A 23181-nucleotide genomic window follows, 5' to 3' on the forward strand; every position below is an offset into this window, starting at 1 on the left:
CTTTCCTACCTTTGGTGCTTGAAAAAACAGAACAGGCTGTTTGAAATGTGCTTAGTCGGGGGTTTCTGGGGAGATGGACGGCCTTGCAGGGCGAGTGATTTACAACGGTGGTTCCAGCCTTCCGGTATTTTTACAAGGTGGGTGTGATTTCACTCGTACTGCGGTGGAAGCGGTTTGGAACTTTTAGACGCACCGTTTTACGGCACCTGTTTGGGGGGCAGCAGCCCCCCCTCCCCATCCATTGCACTTAAAATGTTGCCGTGACTTTCGCCCTGAAGGAAGTCTCATCAAATGATGAGAGTCAAAACGGGCCAGAGTCCGGAGCACCTTCAAGACGAATGAACCGTGTGGCAGGGCAGAAGCTTCTGTGAGCCATGGTTGGGCTGCCCCCCCAGCTCATCTCCAGACCACAGAGATCAGTTCCCCTGGGTGGTTTGGAAGGGGGGCTCCCCTATGGCGTTGTGCCCCACCGTGCGCCCCCCCTTGACCTCAAGCTGAAACAAGGAACAAGCAAGCCACTGAGCGGAGGAGGCAGGTGGAAGACAGTGAGGGGAAACCTTTGTTAGGAGAGGGGGGCTCCAGGGGAATGGAGGGCAAGGGGGCAGCAGGAAGGGGCTCGCTGCTCCGGGGTCAAGGAAGGGAAGGAAGGAGCAGGCCGGCGTCTCCCCGCAGGCCGGCTCGCAAAAAAAAAGGCCCCCTTTGGCGGAGGGAGGAGAGAAGGGGTTAAAGGGTTCCTTGAAGCCACGTGTCAAAGCTTCTGAGTTTCCGAGGCCAGATTGGGTTTCAGGACCAGATGTGAACTTGTGGGCTGGAGGAGGGATCCCGCTTCTGCCCAGGCTCCGGCTCCGGGCCGCAGAGAGAGGCTCGGGTGACGCCAGCTCTTTGCCGGGAGCTGCGTTCAGGGGGTTTCGCCTGGATCCGAGCGGGGAGCAGGAACGCCGGCGGGCGGTGGCTCATAAAAATGCCACCGCGGCTTGGCGTTCCCCTTTCCTCCTGCCCTCCTCCACCCCGGTCGGTTTCCAAGCTTTTGCAGGCTGCGGAAGGAAGACCGGAGAGCCCCAAGAATGCAAATTTTTGGGTGCTGCTGACCGATTCTTTCTTCCTGAGGGGACCCAAAGGGGCTTACGCCCTTCTCGTCTCCGCCATGGAGGGATGGCCACAGGCATCTTCCCCCAACACGGTCAAGTCACCGCTGACTCCTGGTGACCCCTGGTGGGGTTTTCAAGGCCAGAGAGATTAGAAGGTGGTTGGCCCAAGTCTGTTATGACCACAGGATACCTTGGAGGTCTCCCATCCAAATACCAACCAGGACTGACCCTGCTTAGCTTCTGAGATCTTGCATGCTTGGATTAGCCTGTGCAAGTCAGGGCTGGCCACAGGCATCAATAGCTTAAGAGAGGGATTGGATAGTTTTACAGGAAGAAAGGTCAGTTTGGAGGGCATTTGGAGAATGGGTTGGTGGGATGCATGTGACCTCCGTAGCACTAATGTCAACCACCATACCAATGAAGGGTTGCAATTCAGCCAATCAGAGACAATCCTTACATGGACTTATGGACCAATTAACTGCTCCCATTAAGGACCAATCAGGTTCTTGGGCGGGCTTGTACAAGGGCATATATAAGTCGTCATGTTCCGTTGTTGAGTGTTTGGTGTTTCTAGTTGGTGCTGGAGTTAACAGAGAGCTGTTTCCAAAGAGCTGCGTCTACCGAACCCGTAGAATTATTCCGTGAAGGCTGAGTAGTGGACTTGGGGAAGGGAGGGACTTTAGGGATGCCACCCTTCAGACGCCATTAAGTCTGTGGGTTCGGCAAGGCACAGATGCTGTTTCTTCCAAAGACAGCTCTTTATTAACAACTCCAACCAGGAACACCGAACAGTAAAACACCCCAATCAACATTCTTATATACACTTCAGCCTTCCTGTTGAGCAACCTGATTGGCTCTTAACAGGAGCCTTGTGATTGGTCCGTAAAGAAGACGATTCATTGGCTGCAACAGGGAGGTAAGAGTGGCCATAGCATTAGATGCATGAGATATCTCCCCTCCCTGCATCCCACCCACTTCTGGCTCCACCCCAAAGTCTCCAGGGATTTCCCAATCCGGAGCTGACGACCCTAGACTTCAATAAACACTATTTATTTTAAATTACTGACATGGTATCTTTAAGTTTTATATTATTTACATCATATAGTATCATACAGTGTGATACTATATGATACTATAGTTTGGTGTAGTGGTTAGGTGTGCGGACTTCTAATTTGGCATGCCGGGTTCGATTCTGCGCTCCCCCACATGCAGCCAGCTGGGTGACCTTGGGCTCGCCACGGCACTGATAAAGCTGTTCTGACCAGGCAGTGATATCAGGGCTCTCTCAGCCTCACCCACCTCACAGGGTGTCTGTTGTGGGGAGAGGAAAGGGAAGGCGAATGTAAGCCGCTTTGAGCCTCCTTCGGGTAGGGGAAAGCGGCATATAAGAACCAACTCTTCTTCTTCTTCTTCTACAGTATGTAGTTTAAGCTCATGAGCTGCCCTGAGCCATAAGGGAAGGGTAGCATATAGATGAAATTCTAATTAATAATAATAGTAATTATTATTAATGTTCATTGAGCTTTTGGAGGGCCTGCAAAATGAAGCTCTTCCACCAGGCATTTGGTTGAGGTTGGGCTCAACTCTTGGGGTTTACGAAGGGGCTTCCCTTCCCTCCAGGTTTAGGATTAAGTATTACTCAGCTGAGCCGTGTTACATCTTCCCTGTCTACCATCTTTGGCCCCATATATCAGCTGACGCCAACCACTAGAAATGTTGGAGGGGGAAAAAACTTTTAAACATTTGTACTGCCGTTTTATCATTCTTGCTACAAATATTGTTAGTCTTTTAGGGGATTTTAAACTAAAGATGTTTTATTATTGGGATATTGTTTTTGTAATATTTTTGTGAACCGCCACAAGCCAGCAGATGCTAAGAGCTGCGGTAAAGAAAAATAAATAAATAAATAAATAAATAAATAAATAAATAAATAAATAAATACGTACATACATACATACATACATACATACATACATACATACATAATACTAAGAATATTTTTGCAGCCCACCATTCCCAGTTGGCTCAAGGCGGGTAACGACAGAAAATATACAAAAACAATTTCATTTACATGATTAAAACAATCGGCATGTAAATGTAATTGAAAATATAGTCTTAAAAATCTTCTGGGGGGTTAATATCTTTTCATAGCATCATAGAATCATAGAATCCTAGAGTCGGAAGGGATCTCTTGGGTCATCTAGTCCAACCCCCTGCACTATGCAGGATACTCACAACCCTCTCACTCATCCATTGTCACCTGTGGCAGAGTGGCAGGGCAGCTCCCAAGGCAGCAGCTGGGGAGGAGGATGAGGAGGAGCTACAGCCCAGTACTGACTGATTCATGGACCGGTCCCGGTCCCTGGACCGGGGGTTGGGGACAGCTGCTCTACACGGCACCCTTTTAAATACTTGAAGAAAGTGTTTACCGCCAAGTGTTACTGTCACTGGCTATTTACTGATTTAATTCCTTTTGGTGTTATTTCCCAAACATAAAGTTCTGGAGGCCATGTACAGGGGGTGGGGTGGGGAGTAGGGGGGTGGGGAGGAATTAGAAACAGTTGGATCGCAATCCGCAAAACCTACAGAGCTGGTCGTAAACAGAATTCTCACAATAAAGTAGCAGCATTCTTTAAAAAGCCAAACGACCTTTCCAACTAGCAGCAGATGCCACCAATGCAAGGCATGAAAGAGATTAAATTTAGCAGCAATAAACTTCAGCAGTAAAAATGCATCTAGAATAGAACTGAGGCAAAGCTGGTAAAACCAGAAATCCAGAATCAAGACCAAAAGGAGACACTGAAAACCTGGTTTTTATCTGGGACCTAAAAGTAAACCATGATGGAGCTGGGTGTCAGCACCTCCAGCCAGTAGAGGGAGCTCTTCTAGAAAGCATCCCACTCCATAGCATTGTAGCTTCCAGTGATAATTTCCTGATATTTTTCAGGTAGTTTCCTCCTGTGTCCTGATTGGCTTAATTGGAGACTTTCTGTTCCTTTGAACCCACTTCCTGTTTGCCTCCACAACAGACAGAATAAATGCAGGACAACAGTTTGGCAGTTAGTTAGGACTCTCTCTCTCCCCTGTCCTCTTTTTCTTGACAAAGCTTTTTTTCTTCTTCTATATTTTATTCTTTTAAGCAGCTTGTTGTTTCACTCTCTTGCATATTTAAACACTGCCAACGTGGCATGCATCAAGTTAACAAACTAGAAACACACAAGGGAGGATATGTGCGAACAAGGGGATAAAATGTGTGGCTCAATAAATCCTGTAAGTTTCCACAGAAATCGTATATTTCAACTGAAGGAAAACTTTCTAGTCTTCAATATCTGTAATAGTAAGCAACAAACACAACCAAGACTAGTATTCTCACAGGTAGTTTCGTCATTGGATTTCCTCAGTTGTAAAATAATTTCACGTGACCACTGAGGAAGTCCAATACTGAGGAAGTCCAACAATGAAACTGCAACAGGGCATGCGTGGCAGCCAACACTGGAATCTCCTTGTCTTCTCGGTCAAGCAAGGGAGTCAGGGGGCGGAGTCTTGGAAACCAAGGGGCGGAACCTAAAATAGATTTCCCCCACTATTGCTCATAATTGTGCTTCTAATCTTCCAGGTTCTTAACTTTCTGCTACTTGCCACATCCTAGAGGGTTGTGGAAGGAAACATCATCAAGTCATGGCAAATTACGCTGACCCTTCATGGGATTTCCAAGGCAAGAGACTCCAGGGCTGGTTTGCCATTGCCTGCCTTGGAGTGAAGGCCTTGGGACTTCCTTGGTGGTCTCCCATCCAAATACGAACCAGGCCTGCCCCAAGATCTGATATGTTCGGGCTTGCCTGGGTCATCCTGATCAAGGCACATCCCAGGTAGAGGAACAGAAAACACGGATGCAGCCTGGCTAGTCAGGTATTCCTTTGATGTGCATCCTTCGGCTCAGGTCGATAAAAGCCCCCGCCCTTCTTTTTATGATCTTTTCACAGCTCCAAAGCTGGCAATGACCCACAGTTGTCCGGTGTCTGTTCAGCAGGTCTCCGTGCCAGGGCTGGGGCTGCGGGCAGAAGAGGATATCCCCCTGCTGAATGCCACCTTTTTAAAGGCACGGCGTCCAAAAGAAGAGAGAGAAAAGGCGCAGGCTGGCCTCAGACTTCGGGAAAGAAAGGTAATTGTTCTGTGTTTCATCTCCCCCAGACAACCTCCATGTGGATTTCTCTGTCTCTCCCAAACAGCCTTTCCGTATTTTGTAAACCGAAAAGCTGTATTCTAATGGAACCGCTCCTGTCAAAAGATTTCATCTAATTGCAAATTGGGCCTTTTGTCCTCTCCCTTTGCTTTTCTATCCCCCATCCCCACCCCTTTCCATCAAAGAGTATCGTAACAAGCAGGGCTGCCGGGTTGCAACCTGGAGAATCTTCATGGATTTTTTAAAAAATCACTGCTCGACAAGGGGAGTCAGCGGCTGTGTCTCCTCTCCCTTTACTCCCTCCCTCCTCCCTCTCTCTTCGCCTGTAGCAAACAGACTCCAGGAATGAGAAGAAGAAGAACAAAAAGCTGGAAGGGGGAGAGATGGATGGATGAAGCACCCTCTTCCACCCCTCTTTGCCATCCGGTCGCAGCCAATTTACGGCGCCCCCTGGTGGGGCTTTCTAGGCAACAGATGTGCTGAGGTAGTTTATCCGTGCTTCCAGCTGTTTATCGTCTCCCCCCGCAGTGGGGTTTTCAAGGCAGGATATGTTCAGTGGGGGTTGGCTGTCACCTGCTTCTGCATATCGACCGGGGCTTCCTCAGGGGTCTCCCATATCAAGGACTAACTAGGGCTGACCCTGCTTAGCTTCCAAGATCTTAAGAAATTGGACCATCCTGGCCCATCCTGGTGAGGGCCCCATCTCCTTCCGTGGAGCAAATGTATAGGGCTCCCTGGGACTCCCTCAAGGGAACGCGAGAGTAAAACTGCTCTGACCGGGCAGTGATATCAGTGCTCTCTCAGCCTCACCCACCCCACAGGGTCTCTGTTGTGGGGAGAGGAATGGGAAGGCGACTGTAAGCCGCTTTGAGCCTCCTTCGGGTAGGGAAAAGCGGCATATAAGAACCAACTCTTCTTCTTCTTCTTCTTCTTCTTCTTCTTCTTCTTCTTCTTCTTCTTCTTCTTCTTCTTCTTCTTCTTCTTCTTCTTCTTCTTCTTCTTCTTCTTCTTCTTCTTCTTCTTCTTCTTCTTCTTCTTCGTCTGCTAAACAGCCTGTGGGAAGGAGCCGGGACTGGCCTGACCTCTCCCAGTAATGACTTCTATGCCGAACTTGGTGTGTACTCAGCATTAAAATTTCAATTTAAATTCTGCACCCATAGACAATCAGCCCGTGTTAAATTATGACAACTGAAATATCTTTGCATAATTGCTCCTGTTTTGCGTAACGTATTCTCTCTGTTTGCATAATTTGGGCTTTGCTAGGCCTGGGAAATGTAAAGATCCCCAAACCCACCTCCCAGCTTCTGGAAATCTTATTGACACACATCGCTCAGTTTGTGGGATTCTGGTAGGCAAGCCTTGATTTTACTGATATTTCCAAAGAACACGAGAAGAGCCCTGCTGGATAAGACCAGTGGTCCATTTAGTCCAGCCTCCTGTCTCATACAGTGGCCAACCAGTTCCTCTGGAGGGCCAGCAACAAGGCAGAAAGGCCAAGGCCTTCCTAAGGACATCAGAAGAGGCCTGCTGGATCAGACCAGTGGTCCATCTAGTCCAGCCTCCTGTCTCATACAGTGGCCAACCAGTTCCTCTGGAAGGCCAACAACAGGGCAGAGAGACCAGGGTCTTAATAAAAACATCAGGAGAGCCCTGCTGGATCAGACCAGTGGTCCATCCAGTCCAGCCTCCCATCTAACACAGCAGCCAACCAGTTCCTCTGGAGGGCCAGTAACAGGGCAGAGAGGCCAAGGCCTTCCTAAGGACATCAGAAGGGCCCTGCTGGATCAGACCAGTGGTCCATCTACTCCAGCCTCCTGTCTCACGCAGAAGCCAACCAGCTCCTCTTAAACCCCACAGACCCTACCCCCAAATCTCAGGGGATTTCCCAGGGCCGCACTTGGCCGCTCTGCGTCTTCCAGACACCGTAGTGGAGGCGTAACACTCGGAGGTGCTCCTGAGTAATGTTGCCAGCTTGACGCCCAGACATTTTCTCCTGTTTCTCGTTTCTAACAATCGATTTCCCACCCTTTGTTCTTCAAGGCTATTAAAGTCCAGAATCAAAGAGGCTGCAAAAATACAAACCGGTGATCAGTCTAACTTTCACAGTCTAATACGTCAAAAGAGTAGCTGCAAAACACAGGAAATGGCTCGGGAGGGGCCCCGGAGAAAGCATCAGATACAATGCCATAGCAGCCTTCACAACGTCTTTGTAAGGTAGGTCGGGATCCTCCCCGCCCCCCCCCCCCACCGCACAGAATGCAAATTGGGGGTGAGGAATGAATAGGAATGCCAAGTCCCTTCTGGCCTCTAGGAAGAGAGAGGGGGGGTAGGGTTGCCAGATCTAGCTTGGGAAACACCTGGAGATTTGGGGAGGGAGCCTGGGGAGGACAGGGACCCCGGTGGGATACAAGGGGAATTGATCTCTCCAGTTCGGAGATGAGCAGTAATTCTGGGGGATCTCCAGGTCCCACCTGGAGGCTGGCATCCCCAGGACTCATGTTGAACGCTGATTGAACCTTCTTTGTAGTGTCATACCTAATCTATTCTGACCAGCCAGAATTCTCCAGTGTCTCAGGCTGAGGCCTTTCATATTGTTGACTGCCTGGTCCTTTCATCTGGAGATGCCAGGAATGGAACCTGCGACCTTCTGCCTGCCAAGCAGATGCTTGCTTTAGACCGGGGTAGTCAAACTGTGGCCCTCCAGATATCCATGGACTACAATTCCCAGGAGCCCCCTGCCAGCATTCGCTGGCAGGGGGCTCCTGGGAATTGTAGTCCATGGACATCTGGAGGGCCGCAGTTTGACTACCCCTGCTTTAGACAGTGGAGTCTAGGGTTTTATACTCTGCTGAAGGAAGGGTTGCCAACTGCGGTCTTGAGAATTCCTGGAGATTGGAAGGTGGAATCTGGGGAGGGGAGGGCTTAGAAAGCAAAATGGCCCCCGAGATCACAATGCCAAAGCAGCCAGGGCTTTCCTGGAGGTTGGTAACCCTGTCTGAAATCCCCCTCCCTTGCTAAGTTCTTCCCTTCCTCAGATCTCCCAACTAGGCGCCTGCATACTTATATCTACATTCAGGCTTTGAGAGCCCTTAAATGGTGCCTGAAAACAAGAGTTTGCATTGGCTGAATTAAATTGAATTCTGCCTCTCTCTCCAAGGGGGGCCCAAAGGGGCATTCCTCCCCCTCTTCACCTTCATTGTATCCTCACAATTAAGCTCTCAGGTGAGCTGCAGACCCTGTGGGAGCTTTCAGTGTTCCGCAGGGCCTGTAAAACGGAGCTCTTCCGCCAGGTCTACGGTTGAGGCCGGTACGGCCCAGGAAGATCTGTATGGCCCCCCTTCCAGGAACTCTGTGACGGTTTGCAACCTGACATCTGCACCCTCCTCCCTCTCGCTCTGTTATAAGTTGGGTTTGGGGGCTATTAAGATTAGTTTTTTTCCTGCCATATCTTGTTTCTGACTGGATTACGACTGTGATTTTATGTCTGGTTTTTTAACTGGGGTTTTTATGCATCGGCATGTAACCCGCCATGAGCCGTTAGGGAGTGGCGGGTAATAAATCAAATGAATAATAAAAACAACAACAACACCTCTGCGAGGTAGGCTAGGCTGAGCTTGTAACAGCCAATCCAACTGCACCCAGCAGAGCTTCCGTGCTCCAGTGAGGACTCGAACTCAGGACTCTCCAAACAATTCAGAACGAATGAAAGCCTTTTGTTCTTCCTCAAAAACATCACTGTCTAAGCACAGTTTATTCCAGCATGTAGCCAGACTCATTTTGGGGCAGAGTCTGATTTTTTTTTTCAGAGGGGACGGTTGGGCTGCCGGATCAGCTTGTGTGCGTTTGGGCATCTGGGATTTCTTAAAACGAAACAGATGAGGGAAACGAGATAAAAAGAAATAGAAAAGGAAAGAGGAAAATTGTTTTCCTTTCCATCTTCATAACTTTGTGTGTAGCGCATATATTATGGCACCGGTTGTGGGACTTGTCAGAGGCTTTTTTTTGACCTGGAGGAAACTCAACTTCAAACTGCGGATTTTATCCTATAGCTCCGGCCAGCAAGAGCTGTCAGCCTCTCCCCAGCTCTTCCACTGGCAGCGGAGATGGCGGATTGTGGCCTGGTGTCCCCACATGCCCCTCTGCCGGCTCTGCTGCTCCGCTGCTGTCCCTGCTCCAGCAGAGCTTTCCTCTAGGGTGGCCAGCTCCAGGGAGGGGGGAAAGACATGGAGATTTGGGAGATGGAGCCAGAGGAGGGAGGGGCTTCAGGAGGGGAGGGGCTTCAATCAGGCCAATGCCGTAGCGTCCACCTGCCCTAGAGAGCCAGCTTGGGGTTGTGGTTAAGAGCGGCAGCTTCTGACCTGGTGAGCCGGGTTTGATTCCCCGCTCCTCCACATGCAGTCAGCTGGGTGACCTTGGGCTCGCCACAGGCCTGATAGTACAGTTCTCACCGAACAGTCCTGTCAAAGCAATCTCAGCCTCACCTCCCTCACAGGGTGTCTGTTGTGGGGAGAGGAAAGGAAGGCGAATGTAAGCTGCTTTGAGACTCCTTCAGGTAGAGAAAAAGTGGTATATAAGAACCAACTCTTCTTCTTCTTAGTAATATCAGGGCTCTCTCAGGGTGTCTGTTGTGGGAAGAGGAAAGGGAAGACGGTTGTCAGCTGCTTTGTGATTCTTTCTAGAAGTGGAATAAAAAAATGACTCTTCTTCTTTCCCCGTGAACTGATCACTGTCGCCTGGACATCAGTTGTAATCATTGCAGTCACATATATGAGAAAGTCTTGTCTACCGGGAACACAATATAAAAACATCAGGAGAGCCCTGCTGGATCAGACCAGGGGTCCATCTAGTCCAGCCTCCTGCCTCACACAGTGGCCAACCAGTTCCTCTGGAGGGCCAACAACAGGGCAGAGAGGCTGAAGCTTTTTCCTGATGTTGTACTGCATTCCAGTGGTTGACTGCATCTGTACATGGAGGTTCCCTTTAGCAGCCACTGATAGACCTCGATGAATCTGTCTATTCCCCTTTTTAAGTTGTGTCCGTTGCTATTCCTTTCTCCTCTCGCAGCGAATTCCACATTTTAATCACTCCCTGCGTAAAGAGGCATATTTCTGCTCTTAGTAGAAGTGTCAGTCGGGGCTTAAGGAGACTGTGGTTTGCGATGGAGAGTCTCCCTGTTGGCTTCGACATCCTGCCAAAATTTGTCATTCCATGGTTCAGAACACAAATTTGTCCGGCTCAATAATGCTTCGAATCGGATGCATCATGAATCACGGCTCTGAACTCCAGGGAGGGAAGACAGGCTAAAAAAGAAATGTACTCTGATCAACTTAATATTCTGTGGCTCAGGATGTAAAAACGGCTTTTGCACATGAGCAACCATTTGCGCTCCCTGACGTCAGCGCATAGGCCAACCTAATAGGGCCTGGTCATTGTCATCCCATTCACGATAGGCTCCCCAGTTGGCCGAGCTCATCCATGTGAGAGAGCTTGGGCTCCGTTGGCCAGAAGATCCCCCCCCCTCCCTGTTTGAACTTCCGTAGCAGAGCTCTTCTTTTCTGAACCTCCAAACAACCTCATGCTGCAATCGCTCAGTTTCCTGGTTTCCCCCATATTCACACGAACACACATGAAGCGGCCTTATATGTACTCACATCACTGGCCCATCAAGGTAAGTCCTGCTTACTCAGACAGGCAGAGGCTCTCACCTGGGTTGATTCTGCGCTTCTTTTGTTTTTTCCTTTGTGGTTCCTGCTGAATTCAGATCGATTTGAACTCGGGTCTTCCTCTAACTCCTCCCGCCCCCATTGAAACAGACTATGTTCTGCACTCGATTGGGGAAGCTCAGAAGGGGAGGGGGAACAAATCTCTGCTGAGAGAAGTTAGGGCTTCTGGAGCGCAGTCACTTTAAGGGAAGCCTTACAACCGGGAACCAGGAAGTCTTTGAGCTGACACCCTGCTGAGCAAGATGGAGAATTTTCCCTACATGGAAGCAACCTAGGAACTACCACTTTCCCTCTGCATTGGATTGCCTGTGTAATACTGTGATGTTATCCCTTGACTTAAATTTACCCTGACTGGGCTGGATCCAAAAAGAAGGAAGCACAATCAGGAAACTTGTCAGGAAGAGGTGGTGCGGAGGTGTCTGCAGATGTCTTGGCCGAGACAAGGGTCAGCTGGGAAACTCGCTAGGTGACTTTGATCCAATCATCGTCTTTGAGCCTAGCCTACCCTGCAAGATATTGTGCCCATTTTAATTACTCTGAGCACCTCAGAAAAGTAGGATAAGAAACAATGAAGAAGATAAAGACAAAGATGAAGAAGACGAAGAAGAAGAGCAGGTTTGGGACCCTGCTTATTACTATTGGAAGGAGTCTCAAAGAGGCTAACAATGGCTTTCCCTTCCTCTCCCCACAACAGACACCCTGCAAGTTGGGTGGGGCCGAGAGAGCTCTGAGAGAACTGCTCTGCGAGAACAGCTCTTAGAGAACTGTGACTGGCCTAAGGTCATGCAGCTGGCTACATGTGGAGGAGTGGGGAAACAAATCCAGTTCTCCAGATTAGAGGCGGCTGCTCTTAACCACAACACCAAGCTGGCTTTCATGGCAGAAGACAGAATATGGGGGGGGGGGGTTGACGGGTAACCACTTTCACAATTCAGGGCTTTGGGGACAACATTTCCTCTTTTCCCTCTGAAAGCACAGTTCTTCAAAAAAAAAAAAAACCCACAGAAACGAGAAATCTGTCGGCATAACCTGAGCATATCGCTCGGCTGTGTTGGCACAGTTTCAAAGAAAATTTGGGTCGAAAACTTGGAACTTCCTGAAGTGACTGTATTGCACAGTTGAGGGACCTACACGGGAAGAACATGGATGTCGTCCGGCTCAAGAGGGGGCACATTTCCCCGGTTATCGACAGCCGGAAGCCGAGTTATCTGCGAGGGATCCCAACAGCACATCTTGACGGAAGATGTCACCGTGGTGTGGCGAGATCTTCCACGACATTTGGTTCTTGTATTTCTTGGAACCTTGTAAGGGAGCGAAGGGGGGGCGAAAAACCCAAATTAGCCAGAGATTATCCATGCTGACATATGGGTAGAAAATGGTCTTCGAGACCGGAATTAAAGAGGGTAATAACGAACGGCATTTCACTTAACCGAGGGGGTGAGGAGGGGGACGGAGGGGGAGCCCGGGGGTCTTGGGAAAGCGTCTCGGGAATACTTAGGGCATGTTTCTATTTAACATCTTCATTCCGGATCGGGCAAGGGGGAGAGGAGCCCATTGCTGTAAGATAATAAATGGAGAAGAACCGGCCACTGCTGGGACGACAGAGAGGTGGTGCAGGGGGGAAAGGGGAGTCCCGGAAAAAAGGGAACAGACAGGAAATAAAGAAATTGGATTCAGGTTGGCAAACAAGCCAGGCAGCGTGTATCTGGTGAGGGGAAGGCGAGTGGGGGGCGGTACACGGTGAAGGGAGGGCCAATTAATTTGAAACATCGTGGGCTGGGGGAACAGAAGAGGCAGCCTGGGCCAGCGGATCTGGACGCAGCGAGCAGCAGAGAGGAGCAGCGGACGCTGGCAGGGTCGGCGTTCAGAGGCCATGAACAAGGAATGGGGGGGGGGGTGCAACGCATCACCGCAAAGGGCAGTGGGGCTTAGGGGGTGCCAGGTACAGGCCAGGCAGAGAAAGCGGTTGCCCAAGGCCAGAGGCAGCCTCATCGGACTTGGCTCATGTGTTTTCAACAGCATCTGCATGGGCAGGAATCAAGCCAGTGGAGTCAAATTGGGTGGGGGGGAAAGAAATTTGGGAGAGTGGTTAAATGACCTCCCTACAGAGGAAAGGCAGCACGGCAGAGGCCGATTAGGTTTGATGGCCAACCACCTCAGCTTCTCAGTTGCCTTGAAAGCTCCTTGCTAGGGATTAGTTAAGCTGGGTTGGGTCAGGGATGGGAGACCACCAAGGAAGGCTCTGCAGAGGAAGACAAAGGCCAACCCCCTCTGCTTCTCCCTTGCCTTGAAAGCCCCTTGCTGGGAGAAGCTGAAGAGGGTCTGTAATTGGATGGAAACCACCAAGGAAGGCTGTGAAGAGGAAAGTCATGGCCAACCCCCTCTGCTTCTCCCTTGCCTTGAAAGCGCCTTGCTGGGGGAAGCCAAGCAGAAGGGAGGCTACCAAGGACGGCTCTGCAGAGGAAGGCCATGGCCAACTCCCTCTGCTTCTCCCTTGCTTTGACAGCTCCTTGCTGAGGGAAGCTGTATTTGGAAGGGAGACCACCAAGGAAGGCTCTGCAGAGGAAGGCTGTGGCCGACTCCCTCTGCTTCTCCCTTGCCTTGACAGCTGCTTGCTGAGGGAAGCTGTACTTGGAAGGGAGACCACCAAGGACGGCTCTGCAGAGGAAGGCCATGGCCAACTCCCTCTGCTTCTCCCTTGCTTTGACAGCTCCTTGCTGAGGGAAGGTGTACTTGGAAGGGAGACCACCAAGGAAGGCTCTGCAGAGGAAGGCTGTGGCCGACTCCCTCTGCTTCTCCCTTGCCTTGACAGCTCCTTGCTGAGGGAAGGTGTACTTGGAAGGGAGACCACAAAGGAAGGCTCTGCAGAGGAAGGCCGTGGCCAACCACCTCTGCTTCTCCCTTGCCTCAAAATCCCCTTCCTGGTGTTCTCAAAAGCCTGCTGCGATGACACACTGCCCACATACACAGTTATCCCCATCTTGTCTCAATGCATGCGGAAGAAGAGAACATGTCCCTGCATCGCTGATGCTCCCTTGCTTTCCATGCCGCCGTATGGTGTTTCAAGGGTAGTCAGTGCATCCCCCCTGGGAACTATGTGGGAAGGCAGGAGCATCGCCTGGTTGCCTAGGCAACACAGAAATGCCTGTCCTCTTCCATCGCCCTACGAACATTGAGGCTAGTGCTTCCTGGTGTCGTGATGTCACCAGATCTGACTGGTCAAACAGCACCAGATCTGATTAGAGTCGCCAGATCTGATTGGTCGTGGCACAGGCAGCACGATCCCTGATTGGTTGGGCTGAGCTGGGCCGCCCTCAAAGACTGATGTATTGAAGAGGAGGCCAACTTGTTTACTGCATCTTTTGAGATCAGGACTAGGAACGGTAGTGGCTTCCAATGACCGGGAAGGAGGCTCCCCTAAATATTAGGAAGCATTTTCTAACGGGGAGAGCTGCTCGTGGACAGAATATGCTGCCTCAGAGGGTGGAGGAGTCTCATTTGTTAGACATTAGACAGTTTTAGGAGAAAATTGGATGAGCACCTGTCAGCAGGGTGTCATTTTGTAGTCCCCGGAAGATGGAAGGTGGGGGGCTGGACAGGATGGGCCTTTGGGGTCTCTTCCAGCCCCGTTTGATTCTGCTAGACCAGTGGTTCTCAACCTTCCTAATGCCGCAACCTTTAACGCAGTTCCTACTGTGGTGGTGACCCCCAACCACAAAATGATGCAAGGGTTCTTTCACAGAAATTAAACCCAAATGGACCAATGGTGTGAAGATCCATGGTTCAGGATTGTCTTCCTCCCCTAGGTTTCTCAGTTCAGCTCTGCCTCTTGTCCCACCATGCCAATCTCCCTCTTTTCTGCTGCTCCAGTGCTCTACCTCGATCTACCCCGCAAGGTTGTTGTGTGGCTGAAATGGAAGATGAGCAACGTCGGCCGCTTTGGGACCTCCTTGGAGAGAAGGGCGGGGTACAAACTGAGGATGGGCACAGCCGCAGAAGCTGCACCTCCACCTGGAGCCCGACCCCCAGGTTGAGAACCACTATGCTAGATCAAGGGTCTCTTCCCGTATCAGGCAACGTCATGCTAAGATCTGCTGTCAATGACTTCGTTTTTCTAGGGCCTGGTCTACGAGGGGCCAAGCGTCAGGCTTCTGGGAAGATTTCCCCATCCTCGTGAGAGAGGTTTCTACCTTCCTGGTCTTTCCACATGGATGTGAAGTGGAGTTATTGCCGAAAACCTTGGGGATGGTCCGCCCGTGGGCGAGAAATGCTTGTTTTGCAGAGCTATTTCGGCATTCTTCCTTTTCAGATGTGTTCAGATTTATTGTTTTTAAAATGTTCTCTGTGTTTTTTTTTTTTACTTCTTTCAAAATCAACAAAAAGAGAAAAGAGAGGAGGAAAACCTCAACATCCAAAGTATTTTCTGTTTTGATATACAGGTCTTAATGCATTTTTTAGAGTTCCCGAGATGCTAAGTGATCAGGCAAGCTTATAAATGATTTAAATAAATTAATATGGAAATGTGTATGTGTGTGTGTATTCTTGGCAGTACCAGAGAAAAACACTATATCAGTCTTCTTCAACCATGATTTCATGAAGCCCTGGGGTTTCCTGGCACCCCTGGAAGGGTTTTTTCTGATTAAGTGGGAGTTAAATATCTGTCTGTCCGTCCGTCCGTCCGTCCATCCATCCATCTGTCTATCCATCCATTCGTCTATCCATCTGTCTGTCCATCCATCCATCCATCCATCCACCCCCACCCCATCCAGCCAAGTGTCCATCTGTCCACCTATCCATCCGTCTATCTGTCTGTCTGTCCGTCCATCTATCCATCTGTCCGTCCGTCCGTCCGTCCATCCATCCATCCATCCATCCATCCTAGCTAGATAGGTAGCTATCTCTTTAACATTTATCAGATGATATGACCTCTCCTCCCAAAATGGCCAATGATGGGCCTTGAGGTGGTGGGAAGGAGAGGTGCCCAGCCAAACAAATTGTTACTGACCTGGTGATGTCAGGTGGGAGTGCCATGTGACCTCCGGGGGCATGGCAGGGAGGTGTGGCCTGCTGACATCACTTCCGGGGTTTCTGGAAACCTGAAAAACGTTTCCGGGGTTTCTCGATAGCAACAAGGCCTTGAACGGTAACCCCTGATATCTGACCAAAGAATCTCTTCTTCATTCCAGATGCAAATTTGGCTGGCGATAACAAAAGCAAGGGCTCCTGAACTTATGCCGAGAGCTTTTCCCACCCCATCCGGCAACTGCGATCCATTTCCAGCCAGCCAGGCAGGCCTGCGTTCAAGCCTCCCTTTTTCCGCCACCATCAAAACGCTGTCACTGTAGATTTAATCTCCCAGAGAGCGACATCGGGATTATCGGCCCAGTGTTTCCAAAAATCTCTCCTACCCTTCAGGCATCTGAAAGGTCAAAACCGGAAGACGGAGGATCATGGAGGCACGGCATCCTACAGAAAGTTCGGAGTCCGTACGCTGCTAGTTCCGAGCATACATAAGAATTCGTTTAAGTCCCGTTTCCCCCAGGATGGTTGCCCTTGATTGCAAAGACGCAGGGAGATGCATCTCAGTATTCCTCGTCGCAGTATCTGTCTTTGTCCTCATTACCGCACTCAATTAGTGGACGATCAGGCAAACCATTTGGGGCTGTGTGTCGTGTGCAATACAAAAAGCGTTAGGCCTGCCGTAGCGGGCTGAATCAGTACGGGGTGGCTGGCCTAGGGGGAGGGGAGAATCGCCGTGGCCCAGAGGTGGAGGGGACGGAGGGGCTAGTGTGACGATGGAAGTTTTGGGAAGTGGAGTAGGGAAATGTTATGGTTTTCCAGGGATTCCTAGAGCTACCCTGCCTTCACTTCGAAGATTTCCTGATTCTGTGAAGGTTCAAGGAGGTGGCAGGTTAGAGTGGATGAGCGATAGGGTTGTGAGTGTCCCGCATAGTGCAGGGGGTTGGACTAGATGACCCAGGAGGTCCCTCCCAACTCTCTGATTCTAGGGATGGCCTCAGCCTGGCAATGCCAGCCCTCCCGTGTCCCTGCCCCTGCCTCGTCCTTCCCTCTGATTGCTGGGCTCGGGCCGGCAGTTCGAATGTGCTCGGTTCCATTCTGCGCATTTAATCTCCAGACTAAAAGTTTTTTGTTGTTGTAGGAATTTACAGAATGCTGAACTCTGATTGGGCAACTGCTGACTATTTGGGGGTGGAGCCTGGAGAGGGCAGGTTTTGGAAAAACGAGGGACTTAGTAGGGTATAAAATATAATTGAGTCATTATGCCAATAAAAGAAACCTTTATTCTGGCGGAGAGATCACCGTCATCTGGAAGTCAGCTGCAATTCCAAGGGATATCCTGGAGGTTGGCAACTGGGGTGCCTTTCGATTGGGAACTACAGAACATGCCAGCCGAAGGTTTGCAGCAAGCCAGTTCTGCTCCAGGAATAAGACCAGATCGCTTGGAACTCCTAAATCGGAGGAAGGATTTGGATGAGGCAAATGAGGAAAGTGTTGCTCCAGTGTAGGCCGGGGTGAGGCCTGCCGTGGCCACGCTCCTTGTACCCAGAGTCCAGACATTTGCACAGGGCTGGTGTCGAAATCCTCTGCCAAACGCCGAATTTGCATCAAGCAAAACTAAATTCTGCCACTTATGGAAATCAACGATGGGAAATAGCATCCATTTGTTTATTTGCATGGCTGCATTTGGGTGCTCTCAGCTGTGGAGAAGGGCAAAGGGTTCTACCGCATCCTGAGGCATCTGGGGGAATATTCAGCTCATGGCTGGCTCTGGAGGGTCAACAATAGGGCCAAGAGGCTGAGACCTTCATAAGGACATCAGAAGAGCCCCGCTGGATCTGGCCTGGTCCAACTAGTTCAGCCTCCCGTCTCACACAGGGGCCAGCCAGTTCCTCTGGATAGCAAAAAGGGCACAGAGGCCAAGGCCTTCCTATGAACATCAGAACAGCCCTACTGGATCAGACCAGGGGTCCCTCTAGTCCAGCCTCCCATCTCACAGTGGCCAGCCAGTGCCTCCATAAGGCTACAGGGCACAGAGGCCAAGGCCTTCCTCACTGGTCTCTCACAGTTCTCTCAGAGCTCTCTCAGCCTCACTGGCCTCACAGGGTGTCTGATGTGGGGAAGGAAAGGGTAGGCAATTGTGAGACACTTTGATGCTCCTTCAGATAGTAGAAAGCAGGACACCCCCCCTTCCTCTTCGTTCTGGGATTCAGAGGATTAGTGCTTCTGAATGTGGAGGTTCCCTTTAGTCCCCTTGACTAGTAGCCTTGATAGGTTTATCTTCTATGAATCAATCTAATATGCCTTTAAAGCTCTTTAATCCAGTGGCCATCTCTAGATCTTCTGGCAGGTAGAACACAGGAGATCTGTCTACTACATATTCCACACTCCTTCAGCGAAGCTCTGTGTGGTACACATCCTTATCCCTTCCCTGCTTTTCTTCCTCACAACCACCCTGTGAGGTAGGCTAGGCTGGAACCGCCCCAGGATCCCCAGGCCGGGTTTTGCGCCTGAGTGGGGATTTGAACCCGGGACCTTCCACAAGCTCGCCTGATGCTCTTCAATCCCATCTGTTCTCCTCATTTCCTCAGACCACCTTACTCAGCCAAAAGTGATCTAGTGGTCCCGGGGGATCGGAAACCAACCGCACGACAGCTGCAGATTCCAGAGGGCAAAAAGCAGAACCGAGCAGGCGGAATGAAACCAGCGCGCTGTTTGCCGGCAGGGTTAAGTGGCAGGAGAGAGATGGCGTCGGGCTTTATTATCTGCGTTTCTATCTCGGTTGGTACATTTCACGTCCGACTGCCCGATTCATTATTAACTATTAGTGCTTGCTTATCTAATGAGGTTAGCCAAGGGTGGTGTACTTAACAAAGTCCGGGGAGCTCTCTTTTGAGTCGCAGTCCCACCTGTGGGAAACCGTGCGCTTGGATGTACAAGGAAGCTACAGTGACCCAGGAGGGTAACCCAGGGCAGGGCTATCCAGCTGAAGGGGTAGGACTGAGGGGGGAGATTGGCTGTCACGGGGTCTTTCTCCAGCGTGGTGTAGGGGTTAAAAGTGGCGGCTTCCAGTCTGGCGAGCCGGGTTTGATTCCCTGCCCCTCCACATGCAGCCAGCTGGCTGACCTAGAGCTCATCAAAGTCCTGATAGTGCTGTTCTCACAGAGCAGTCCTGCCCAACGTGCTCTCCCCGACCTCACAGGGCGTCTGTTGTGGGGAGAGGAAGGGAAGGTAATTGTAAGCTGCTGTGAGATTCATTTGGGCAGTGAAAAGCGGAGTATAAAAACCAACTCTTCCTTGTCTTGTGGGTCAAAGCAAATGAACTGCACCAAACACACCTCTCCCAGGGGCTGCATGTGGGAGGAACTCAATCGTAGGGGCAAATGCATGTCCTAGGATGCATATCCACAGCCTGCTCCCTGCAAATGTGTTCCTAGTCATCATCCAGGAGCTACCAAATTAGCATTTACTGCTGACTGATGTATATATATATATATATATATATATATATAGATGTGTGATGGATTTAGCTTTCGAATAAAGCAACTGGCTGCTGAGTGAAGCCATGGAGCAGCAATGAAGGGGGTGGGGTGAAGAATTCCATTCAGCTATGTGATAATGCGCATTCAGAGGCACTAATCCTCCAAATCCCAGAGCCTGGCGGAAACATCAGGGGAAGGCCTCGGCCTCTCTGCCTTGTTGGCCCTCCTGAGGAACTGGTTGGCCCCTGCGTGAGACAGGAGGCTGGACTAGATGGACCACAGGTCTGATCCAGCAGGGTTCTTCCAATGTTCTTAGGAAGGCCTCAGACTCTAAGCCGTTGGTGGCCTTCCAGAGGAGCTGGTTGGCCACTGTGAGACAGAATGCTGCACTAGACGGACCCTCAGTGGTCTGATCCAGCAGGGCTTTTTAATGTACTTCTTATTATATTCCTATGAAGGCCTCGGCCTCTCTGCCCTGTTGTTGGACATCCAGAGGAACTGGCTGGCCACTGTGTGGGACAGGATCCGTTCCTGATTTCTCAGAGCCTTAAAACCTGGGGAGAAGCTTCAGATCAAGGTCCCAGCCGGGGATTGCCAATGCAACAGCTTCTGGCTGGGTCATCACAAATGCAGGTTCCCTTGCAATGATCTGGAAGACGCCCAGGAACCGTCTGGGCTTCCTCCTCTCTCCCTTTTCCAGGACAATCTTAAAGAAGCTCTTTGGACCCCGGCCTTGGTTAATCTTCTGCTATACGGACTCATCCCTTAGAAATGTTTGAGTGGAACGCTGGAGTCCAACAACTTGGACGACATCTTGGACTTCTCCAGGGGTAGTCAAACTGCGGCCCTCCAGATGTCCTTGGACTACAATTCCCATGAACCCCTGCCAGCATTCGCTGGCAGGGGCTCATGGGGATTGTAGTCCATGGACATCTGGAGGACCGCAGTTTGACTACCCCTGGTTTAGACCGTCCTTCTTTCCATTAATTTATACTTCATTGATTCTCCACGTTCCAACCGTGCTTGGAAACCCTCAGCAGGGAGCGTCGGCCTCTCCGATACTCCTCCGTGTCCTTTCTGCCTCTCCTCTCGCCTCTTCTCCACTTACCGAAACAATAGGCTCCTCTGTGCTCGTTCTCCTAAATCACTCCGGACAGAGCCAGACCCGGAGCCAAAGTGGAGATAAACCTTCTCTCGGTGCACAATGGGAAGGGAGGCTCTTCTGTTCTGGCAGGGGGGCCGCCCTTGCATGCCTGCACCCCCCCCCATCCCAGGGGTCCCCGGCCGCAGCTGCGCAAGTGACAGCTGACATTGCGCCCGATGAGCTCCTGCCCCCCTCGCTCACCCCGACGTGCTCTGGCGCAGTCTGTTCCAGGTGTGCGGCAGCAGGATAAAACCGGGAGGGGAGATTAGCAAACTGGTGGGGCTCATTCATCAAGGACAACAAGCAGGGACGTGAGGGTTCGCGGCAGAGCTCCCAAACCTCGGGGAGGGGGCGGGGAGGACCGGACGGGACTGCGATTACGAGTTCGGATGGCGTGGGCAGGCTATCGCTCTAAATGCCTTCTCCTCTCCTCTCCCAGCCTAGGAGGATTGCTTGTTTGGTGCAGCGCCTCCATTTTGTTCTGCAGAGGAGCTATGGCTTAGAGCAGGGGTCACCAACAGGGTGCCCGTGGGCACCAGGACCCGTGCCGAGTGTTTTGAAGTGGGTGGGGCCCCTCTCCAGCAGAGCTTCTCATTGGCCACTGAAGATATCATGGGCTGTACAGATTAAAACAATGCACTTTTAGGTAGAGTGTGTGCGAATGAGATTTAGGGGTACTTGTGGATTGTAAGCTACGTACGCGTGGGGAAAAGAGGCAAATGCAGTCTTGGGCCGGATCAACAGAGGCATCACATCGAAATTGCAAGATGTCATTGTCCTGCTGGATACCGCATTGGTCAGACCCCACCTGGAGTCCTGTGGGCATTTCTGGAGGCCTCACTTCAAAAAGGACATGGACAAAATGGAGACGGTGCAGAGGAGAGTGATAAGGATGATCCGGGGCCTGGGGACCAAGCCCTGGGAGAAACGGCTGAGGGACTTGGGTATGTTCAGCTTGGAGAAGAGGAGGTTGAGAGAGGACAGGATGGCTCTCTTGAAGGATCTGAATGGTGGTCACTTAGAGGAGGGCAGAAAAGTTTCCTGTTGGCAACAGAGGAGAGGACCTGCAGTAATGGGTTACACCACGTGTAGAACAATACTGGCTAGATAGCTAGATAAAAATTCACAGTCAGAGTAGTTTAGCAATGGAGGTGGGGAGCTCCCCTTCACTGGCGGTCTTCAAGCAGCGGCGGGACAAATATCCTGGATGCTTGAGGCTGATCCTGCACTGAGCAGGGGGTGGGACTAGATGGCCTAGTTGGCCCTTTCCAACTTTGATTTCTTGGGCGGCAGCTGCTGAACTGGTTTTGTCACTCTTCTTTCTAAGTGTGTTGTTAAAAATTACTCCTCTGGTCCCTGGCACAGGAGTTTCTTCTCTCTCTTGCTCCACCTCCACCTCCCGCAGGGCAACCACTATCCTTGGTCAGAATTCGAAAGGTACCCACAAGCCGGTGGAAACATGGTAGCCACTGAGAGGACTATGAAGAAATGCATTTTTTGGTCATGTGTAGGTATTGAATTGAACAAATATTGAATTGAACAACATACAGAACATTCTGAATTTTAAAGTCCCCCCCCCCTCTCAACGACCAATTATGCACGGCAGCAGCCAAGCCGGGGGAGCTCTCACAGAACCCCAGAGCTCCCCAAAACCTAGGTTGGGAATCCCCGGAGTAGATGATACTGATTTTGATGGATAAGGCAGCTTCATGTGTTTATCAGGAAAGTGCCTTTGGAATGATACCAGGGCCGCATCTGCACGGAGCTTTTATTCCAATCCCAGGTCGATTTTTCCCTGCTGTCTACACTGGATGCGATTTCCTTTTTGATTTTGGCCGATTTAAATTTTTCATCGGCAATAAGCAGGATTGATTTGGAGTGACCTTCCTTTCTCCCGCGATATCCTGGAGTAGATATAACCCTCGATATTTGAAAAATTGGCATGAGTAAAGGTGCAGCTCTCTGCTTTCCACAAAATAACTTACTGCCAAGGCTCCAACACTGTAGAAAAGCCCTGATTGGCCAGGGCGTCTGTTCAAAGGCTTCCTCGGTTCCCAGGTTGCAAGGCTTCCCTTAAAGGAAAAGCCCTAACGTCTCTCAGCAGACGCTCCAGAAATCCTAACTTCTTTCAGCAGAGATTTGCCTCTTGGATTTATCCCCCTCCGCTGCTGTTTCCAATCCTTCCCCCTTCAAGAAAAGAAAGAGACTCCTGCTGCACTTCTGAGCTTCCCCAATCAAGTGCAGTGGGAGGGGGGTAGAGGAAAACCCGAGTCCAAATCAATCCGAATTCAGCAGGAGCCACAACAGAATAAACAAAGAAAGTGCAGAATCAGTCCTAGTATAGTCATTTCACAATAGGATTGACAGTCTCCAGTTGGGACGTGTTTGTGGAATTACAGCTGTTCTCCAGACAACAAAGATAAATTTGTTGGGAGGAAAGGCCAGCCTCGTAGGGTGGGTGACATTCCTACTCAGCTCCTTCTTTCTCCCATACTTCATCCTCCCCTGGCACAGTTCCCAAGGCCCCAGGAATCTCCCCGAG

General features: G+C 50.6%; 1 long non-coding RNA gene across 1 annotated transcript; it reads left to right on the forward strand.

Moving 5' to 3' along the window:
- Positions 1-5097: 5097 nt before the first annotated feature.
- Positions 5098-15001, forward strand: LOC143842576 (uncharacterized). Its single transcript, XR_013233189.1, has 3 exons — positions 5098-5250; positions 7312-7485; positions 14865-15001. It is a non-coding gene; the product is annotated as an uncharacterized LOC143842576 (long non-coding RNA).
- Positions 15002-23181: the final 8180 nt, after the last annotated feature.

The sequence above is a fragment of the Paroedura picta genome, chromosome 8 (genome assembly GCF_049243985.1).
Source record: "Paroedura picta isolate Pp20150507F chromosome 8, Ppicta_v3.0, whole genome shotgun sequence".
Lineage (NCBI taxonomy): Eukaryota > Metazoa > Chordata > Lepidosauria > Squamata > Gekkonidae > Paroedura > Paroedura picta.